This window comes from Somniosus microcephalus, chromosome 24, assembly GCF_052327205.1.
Source record: "Somniosus microcephalus isolate GS21.2 chromosome 24, FLI_Smic_1.0, whole genome shotgun sequence".
NCBI classification, from domain to species: domain Eukaryota; kingdom Metazoa; phylum Chordata; class Chondrichthyes; order Squaliformes; family Somniosidae; genus Somniosus; species Somniosus microcephalus.
Genome location: NC_141010.1, coordinates 49591517 through 49600525, shown reverse-complemented (window position 1 = coordinate 49600525; position 9009 = coordinate 49591517).

Below are 9009 nucleotides of genomic sequence, written 5' to 3'. Positions count from 1 at the left end.
GCCTGCGCCGCCCCGTTATCAGCTTGTTCGTCCAGCAAAGTACAGGGCATAAATTTTCGAGCTGAAGGGCAAGGGAAAAAGTCTAACTAACATGGCACTTCGCGAGATGCTCTGCTCCAGCAAATCCTGGGTCAGGTTCACGCTGGAAGATTAATTAAATCTCATTCTGAGGCACAAGCAGATGAATGTCCCCTCCCCACACACACACACGCACTCACACAGAAACGCTCATAATATTCCTTTCACGCTAGTTTCAGGCTCTGAATGTAACTGGATCTCCAAGGTTGGACTTGTTTGTACTGGTATTGACAAGGGGGTCACCCACAGTGGCCCATACATGCACACATTGTACTTTCTGCTCCATGCAGTTCTTAACCACAGATTTAGACGCCATCTTTGAACCTGTTAAAATTTTACACCGAAGACAAAATACTGCAGATGCTGGAAATCTGAAAATAAAAACACAAAAAGTGCTGGGAACACTCAGCAAGTCAGGCAGCTTCTGTAAAGAAAGGAAAATATCATATTAGGCATAGCCCTTCATTGGAATCAGAAGACATTACAGATGATCAGCTTATAAGAAGGAACAGAATGAGGGAAAGAGGGAAAAAGGAGAACATTTACACACAAGAACAGAGAAAGAATGAACTGTAATGTGGTTCAGTGGAGAACAGGAGATGGTTAACTGACAGAAGTGATAATAGCATTTGACAGTAGGAGGCATAATGAGAGAAATGAGAAATAAAAGACCCAAAGGATGTATGAATAGTTAAAGCAAGTCAACTAAGTTGGAGAGGAGAAGCCTGAAAACCTGGCAAAGCAGCGTAGTCTCCAGTACCCCAGGGGTCTGCTGGAAGAAATAGGCAAGTCAACGCCAGGGGTGCAGACCACCCTACTAGTGGTGTACCGATGGGGAATCCCCATCCCAACCATCCACCTGCTTCCACCCCATCCCCATCCCAGGATGCACCAGTGCTTCCAGGGATGGGGTAGGAAGTTGGTTGATGCTCGGAATGGGAATCCCCCATCGGACACTGCCGGCAAGGTGTTCTGCACTCAAGGAAACATCTTGGATTAAATTATGAATAATAGGAATGATGAAATCTCCAACACAAAGTTGGATGAGGCTTTAAGTACCAGTGATCATAATATGATCGCATTTGACATTGCAAGGACTGGTGAGGTTATAAAAACCCAAACAAAATTACCAAATCTTAAGAAGACCAATTGTGGGTGCTTGAGAAGTCCTGTCAGAGTGGGCCTGGTAGGTTTGAATATGGCTAGGGCAGTGGAGGAACTACGGAGTTCCTTCAAGGAGGTGATTCTGAATACAATGGACCAACGTGTACCCTTGCAAAGCTTAAAGGCACTCCTGCCCGGTTGAACGGGACTACCAACCAACTCAAAGAAGAAAGTAAAGGCACTTAAGGCTTTGAAGAAAAATGGCACAGAATTAAGACGGATTCAATACCAAAAGGCATGCGAGGAGTGTAAAAAAGGCATCAGAATGGTAACAAAAAATCTCAATTGAATATGGCAAGACAAGTGAAGAATATTAATAAAAAGTTTTTTTCAGTTATATTAAGAGAAAGAAAAATGAGGGATGGAGTGGGGCTACTGAACGTGGGATCAGGTGAAGGCATGCAAAAGAGCGAAATAAATTTTTGCCTCAGTTATTACCAAGGATACAGGTAACTTACTTGATCTGGAAAGGGAACCAGAGTGCTTTGCAGAGGTAAGTTGTGACAATATTCACATTATGACCAGCACGGTTGTCGAACAGCTGTGCAAACGTAAGGTGAATAAATCTCGGGTGCCAGATAAGATGCATCCAAGGATTCTTAAGGAACTAAGGGGGGAAATTGTAGAAACTCTGGCACAAATCTTCCAGAAAGCACTGAATAGTGGAGAGGTGCCTGGCAGAGAAAGGCAGAGCTTACACCTAGTTTTAAAAAAGGAAGCAAAAGTGACCCAGGGAACGGCAGACCAGTGAGTTCCACGTACATTGTGGGTTATAAGGAGTTGGATATATTTCTTAAGGCTAAAGGGATCAAGCAGGGACTGGGTACTGAATTTGGATGATCAGCCATGATCGCATTGAATGGCGGAGCAGGCTCGAGGGGCCGAATGGCCTACTCCTGCTCCTATCTTCTATGTTTCTATGTTTCTATGTAAAGTTATGGAAACCCTTATTAAAGATAAGATCGTGGAGCATGGGTTTCCCGCCCAGCGAGTTAGGTTACAATTACCCCCCCACTATTTCAGTGAGCGAGTGGTCAATCTATGGAACAGGTTCCCTCGGGAGACAGTGGCAGCAGATAGTGTCGATTCATCCAAATGCAAATTTGATCGATTTCTTTCAGAAAATAATATTTTGTGATACAGCATGAGTAATTTGAGACATGGCATATGGTAAGTGTGGCATGTTTGGGAGGAACAGGTGACTTCGGATTTATGGGCCCCGATATTTACAGGGAGGAGGGGAGGGTGTGGGCCAAGGCTGGGGACGCGGTGGTCCTTGCCGATCTTAACGGCAGGACCTCATTAATATTTTGTAGCTCCACCTCCTGCCTGGCTGCCAGCCAAATGGACCGCCTGGCCGGCGGACGGGAGGGAACACCAGCAGCAAGAGGCCGTGGCCGGGGACCCTTGGGGACGTTCCCCAGCAATCGGGGCTGGAGTGGAGGTTGGCAATCGGGAGGGGCGGGGGTGGGGGGGCAAATGGAGGCCTACAATCAGGGCTAGGGTGGGTGGTCGGCAGTTGGGTGGAGGGGGAGGTTGACGATCTGGGCTGGAGGCTGGAAATTGAGACTGGAGGCCGAAGGCTTCCTTGAAGGGCCTGGTGGAACATTCCTGCTCCTCCTAGCCCACGAGGAGGACTGAGCTACTTAACTTGTGGAGCCGGAAGCTCCCGCCTCCGTTTCACTGCCAGCTTCCCAACGCCTGGGAAACCCGTGCAGCAACAGTTAACTTCAACTCGGGCTCCCAATTGCACTGTAGGAGTCCGATTTAAGTATGTTAATTAAGCGTTCTGCCACTCCACGGCGGGACACGTGGAAAATGGCGGGCCACGTGCGCAGAGGGTTGGGGTCGCACTCTGCGCATTTCGCCTTTTAACCACCGCCCCAACCGTCTCCCGCCCTTCATAGGGAGAGGGAATATTGAGGCCCTGATTTCCACCACAGGGTTTTTTTTTCTCGACTCATGTCTGGATCTGTTGTAGACTAATTGATGGAGATTGATTGCTGTGATTAGTCAACAAATCCATTATCGTTGTACCATGGAACTACCAGGATGGCAGAAGGCGAACTAGATGGATCTTGGTCTTTTTCTGTCTAGCAATTCCTATGTTCCTATGTACAATACTTAAAACATTAAAGGTAGTCAGTCCCTAAGGGATTAAGATATCCTACTTGAAAAATATTTCTTACACAATTCAATAAGCTGCAAGACTTGTGAATAAAACAAGTTTCTCCAATGCAATGACATGATTGCTCCCATGGAATTCAAATTCACAGGTATACTGAATTTGAGTAGCTAGGGGAGTATCTTTATTCTAAAAGAAGTATTTCATGTCATAAATGTTAATATTGAGATATTAATGATCTTCCTCCCAAGCATATGCCTTGATAAACCAGCCACTAATGACAATGCATTAGCCTACTTTCCACGGTCTACATAATCGCATTCATTAATACCTCAGAGACAGACTGCCCGCCAACCCAACACATTTTACCTAATTAGTTTAAGTGAAGAAAGGATAGCCAATCCTTACTAAAAACATGAATGAATCCGGTCAGTTTTGTGTAATAGCCACTCGCCTGATACAGATGCAAAAGCTACGGCTAGCTGATACTAATTTTTAAATCACATATACCCCATCTATCCAAAGTCAAAAAGTACAGGTCTCTTGTAAAACATTACAACATCTGTGTAAGTTACAAGCAATGAGGGTCATCGCACCAATTGCAGAGTATTTTGAAACGATAGACTGTGGAAATAGTAAACAGTGGTTTGTAAGGCTCTCCTCTGTCAGGAGATAATTTCAGATGAGGCGACTGTTTAATAATGTTTCATCAGCTGAACTAATTAAGACTGAGATCAATAAGAGATGCTCCTGAAACCTACAATAGCCACAATGCTTTGTGTTGGCATCGTTTGCATCCTTGATGATATCAGCTAAAATATGCAGACTGGCCGGGAACAGTAAGTAATAAATATTTCCAAGTACCCGCAACATTTTTATATTTTTCAGGAATATTGGTGCTCATCAATTTTTCTAAGATGATCGTTTCCACCATGCTGACCCTGGAAAAAATACCAAGAAAGTGCTTGCATTTCCTCAGCGCATCCTCAATATGTCCAATAGTGCTTCACAGCCAATAAAGTACTTTTAAAGTGTAGCCACTCTTGCAATGTCAGGATACACAAACCTATTATCACACAAGGGCCTAGAAATTGGGTTTTGGCGCAGCGACGGCTTTAGCGCCGGAAGTTAGTGCCGGAGCTAAGTCGCGCTGGGCGGGCCAAAAATTCACTACTTCTGCGCCCAAACGGCTGCCGGCGCTGCTGAAAGCTGTTAGCGCCTGAAAACTGGCGCTATGCGCTGAATTTTGGCGCTATTCCGGCGCTGCGGCGCCCGCTGCGGTGCGGCAGGTTCGGGAAGTGCAGGCCTCCCCCTTCCCTTAAGGAGGAGCTGCCTGCACCCGGCCGCGGCCCGCGATAATCTTTTTAAAAATGAGCCCGGCACCTCGGACAAGTGCCGGGCTTGCTTCTGTTCCGGGGGGGGGGGGGGGGAAGTCCGGGGAGGGAGCTGCGGCCAGGCGGGCGGCGGGAAAGCGGCCGGCCGCCGCGGGGCCTTTAATGCGCCGGCGCAACGTTCTGTAAGGCACCTCTGCCAGAACGTTGCTTGTGGCTGCCACGGGCGAGGCGGCCGCAACTCAATTTCCGAGTTCGGGCGGGTTACCATGGCAACCGGGACGCTGCGCACACCGATGACGTCATCGGTGCCGGCGCAGCGCTACCGGCCTAACGCCGATTTAGGGCCCCTGTCAATTTCAAAACTGGCCATAACTTCGCCGCTAGGCCCTCTAGCGCCTCAAAAGCGGCGCTAAGGCCAGTGAATTTCTAGGCCAAGGTCCCACAAAACAGCAATGACACAAATGACCAGATGATCTGCTTTTAGTTGTACTGACCCCACCACTTGCTTATCCTGGTCAGCCACCCGCTAAGCCGCGCGGCCGCACAATCATCTGCCGGGTCCCGCGCGGGCCGCTCACCGGCTTTTCCAATGTACATAAAAGAAAAAGAAAGACTTGCATTTATATAGTACCTTTCACGACTACCGGACGTCTCAAAGCCAATCAAATACTTTTTGAAGTGGAGTCACTGTTGTAATGTAGGAAACGCGGCAGCCAATTTGCGCACAGCAAGCTCACACAAACAGCAATGTGATAATAACCAGATAATCTGTTTTTGTTATGTTGATTGAGGGATAAATATTGGTCAGGACACCGGGGAGAACGCCCCTGCTCTTCTTTGAAAGAGTGCCACGGGATCTTTACGTCCACCTGAGAGAGCAGACGGGGCCTCGGTTTAACGTCTCATCCGAAAGACGGCACCTCCAACAGTGCAGCACTCCCTCAGCACCGCACTGGAGTGTCAGCCTAGCTTTATGTGCTTAAGTCCCTGGAGTGGGACGTGAACCCACAACCTTCTGACACAGAGGCGAGTGTGCTACCCACTGAGCCATGGCTAACACTGCACCGCGCACGCGCAAAAAATTTGAATGGGCCGCGCATTGGCGGAGGCAGGCCACGCAGGAGGCAGTGCACCTTACAGTGGACATTGCAGCCACCTATATCAGGCAAATGATGCTGACCATTTTCCATTTCCATAAGCGTCAATTACAAAGACGTGTTAAGCGTGCCGGCTATTTCGGGCAGTTCAATCAGCTGCTCACACAATCTCTGTTTAACTCACCCTCTGACTGTAATCGGAACTGCTTATACTAGTGTTTCTCACCGGCGGTGGGGTCCACAGAGACTTTCCATGGGGTCTGCGACCGGAGGTAATTTCAAGTCGGCTCCTCTTTATAAAATCGACACTGATTTCGTTCTTGCGAATTATTCTCAATGGCTGGGCCCGCCCCCTCACAGAGGCCCACAGCTCACTCACTTTGCAACGAGCGCTCCCTGCCAGCCGAGCCGAATCCTGGCACCTGCGACCCTGTGCCCTCCTCCCGACACGCGATCAAGAGCGCCCGTGGGGCCCTTCAAACACGTTCCTGAACGTGTTCCTGCAAACACGTACAATCCCACAATGTAGTTGTTCCCTCTCTGGACCGTCCGTGCAGCTGGCTCGCTGGCTTTTCGATGGTAATTTGAACGGGTCGCGTAGCCCCTTTAAAGGGGCCGCACACTCCAAAAAAAAATTAACGGGAACGTTGGCGGTGAGTCGTGCTTCCAGCAGCATCCCAGCACGTGCGCGGGTGCTCGTGTCCTCACACACCTTGGCCAGCCTGCTGACAGCTTCAAAAATTATCCAGCACTGTGGCTAATAGTGGCTGTCTGTTGCTGTGGAGTCCCCAGAATTGGTGTGAGAAGCAGGCACACCCATCACACTGATATCGGTCAGTAAATACCTGTTTTCTTAAAAGAATTATTAAAACACTCTTTACCTGCAGCACTTTCCTATTATGAGTATTATGTCGTATTATAATTTAGATGGAAGGGGGGGTGCCCGTGATTACTTATCAATTTGAAAAGGGGTCCTTCAACCAAAACAGTTTGAGAACCACTGGCTTACACTAATTAAAATATGCAACAGCAGCCCCACTGCCTCCCGGAACCACTAGAACTCTTGCGAACCCTCCTTGCCCCCTTGTTGAGCTCCTCGTCGTTACAAGCACCCCAGCCCCGACACTTTTGCAAGGGCTTGATGACCCCCGACCCGACCCTGACACTTTCTTGGTTGCAGCCTGCACCACGTATCGCAGGCAAATCATGTTGACACCAACACGCCCGCTATAAGCGATGGGGCCTGTACTGGTTGAGGGATAAATGTTGGCCAGGATACCAGGAGAACTCCCCTGCTCCTATTCAAACAGTACTATAGGATTTTTTACATCCATCTCAGCAGGCAGATGGGGCCTCACTTTAAATAAATGAAAATGACGTGCATTTATATAGCGCCTTTCACGACCTCAGGACGCCCCAAAGCACTTTACAGCCAATGAAGTACTTTTGAAGTGGAGTCACTGTTGTAATGTAGGAAAACACGGCAGCCAATTGCACACAGCAAGGTCCCACAAACAGCAATGCGATAATGACCAGGTAATCTGTTTTTGTTATGTTGATTGAGGGATAAATATTGGCCAGGACACCGGGGATAACTCACCTGCTCTTCTTCTAAATATGTCATGGGATCTTTTACGTCCACCTGAGAGAGCAGATGGGGCGTCGGTTTAATGTCTCATCCAAAAGACGGCACCCCTGACAGTGCAGCGCTCCCTCAACACTGCACTGGGGTGTCAGTTTAGATTGTATGCTCAAGTCTCTGGAGTGGGACTTGAACCCACGACCTTCTAACTCAGAGGCGAAAACTGATCCAAGGCTGACCCCGGATCAGTACTGGGAGCCACGCCCCATTGGAGCTCCAGCAGGATTCCCGCTGAAGAGGAAAATCTAGGCGAAGCTGTGTTTAAAATACAATGCAGAAAATATCCACTAATGTGTACAATCAGTGGGGCCCTTCAGTTTCTTTCTTCAGCTGAAGCAGCCCACAACCATGGGTGCTCAATAGGACTTGCAATCCTGGTCAATTCTATGGCCCCAAAGGGTTTGGAGAATGAATGCAACTTTAACAGAATGAAGTTCACACTGTACCAACAACAGTAACATTTCAGAAATAACAACAGAAAATGCTGGAAATACTCAGCAGGCCAGGCAGCATCCGTGGAGAGAGAAGACTTTGTCAACTTTGCTCTAGTGAGGTAAACTCACGGCTGATGTGATTTCCTCACTGGTGATGAACAAGATTTCAGACCCCTTTGTGGGAAACTAAAGAGACTGAGGAGGAGATGAAGGTGCAGGTAGTGCAGACATTTACAAGATTACTGATGGATGTGATGGCTAGTCCACATTCAGAAGATTGTAGTATTCAAAGAATACAATTCAGAAAGGAATATGGCCGTTCTTGCTAAGAAAGAACAAATAGTAAGACTTGTGCAAAAAACAGATTTGCCAAAAATATTGAAGCTGATCAATGGTTTGCACACACATCTTAAGGCAAAGCACAACACGTAACTAAGGCAAAGCACAACACATAACTAATTTACTAAGCTTGCTATTGTCAGCATTTCAGAAGCTGCACACAGAGAGGCTAATAATACAATGGTCGAGAAATTCATGTTCGCCACGAAAGTCACCGGCAACTGGAGTTAACGGCTGCAGCGAGGGATTGTGGGTCATTAAAGGGGCTGTGAATTAAAGGGCCAATATACTCAGAAATTAAAATGCAGTGAGAAAATGCAGTTTTCAGTCCTTACTACCTTTCAAAAAAACATTAACATTAAAAAGAAGTCCCAAATGTGATTCTTCATCTCTTAAAGACCAATTCCCTTCCTAACCTCGAAAAATGGGAAAAGTGCTTCAGCACTAACACAAATGCCTCAGCAAGCCAGGGAAGGGGCGCCCAGGGTCTCGCACGCAGCACTCCAGCTTTGTGCAGTGGGTCAACACTGCAAGAGCAGCCCTCTACCCACAGGGGCCAGGAGACCCTCCAGAAAGAAGGAAGTGGGAGTAAACCACCGAGTAGGATAGGCAGAGGCGCACACAAGACAGTCACTAAGAGAGTGCATTAGGTGATGAGTTGATTTCTTGATGTCATATTGGATGGATAGATGTATGAAGTTGGATTGGAAGGTTTGCTTTGTGGTGGCTTTTATTTCAGCATCGTGGCCAAGAGGACGCTGTGATGGTCAGTGACAGAGGGAAGGTAAGGTGTGGG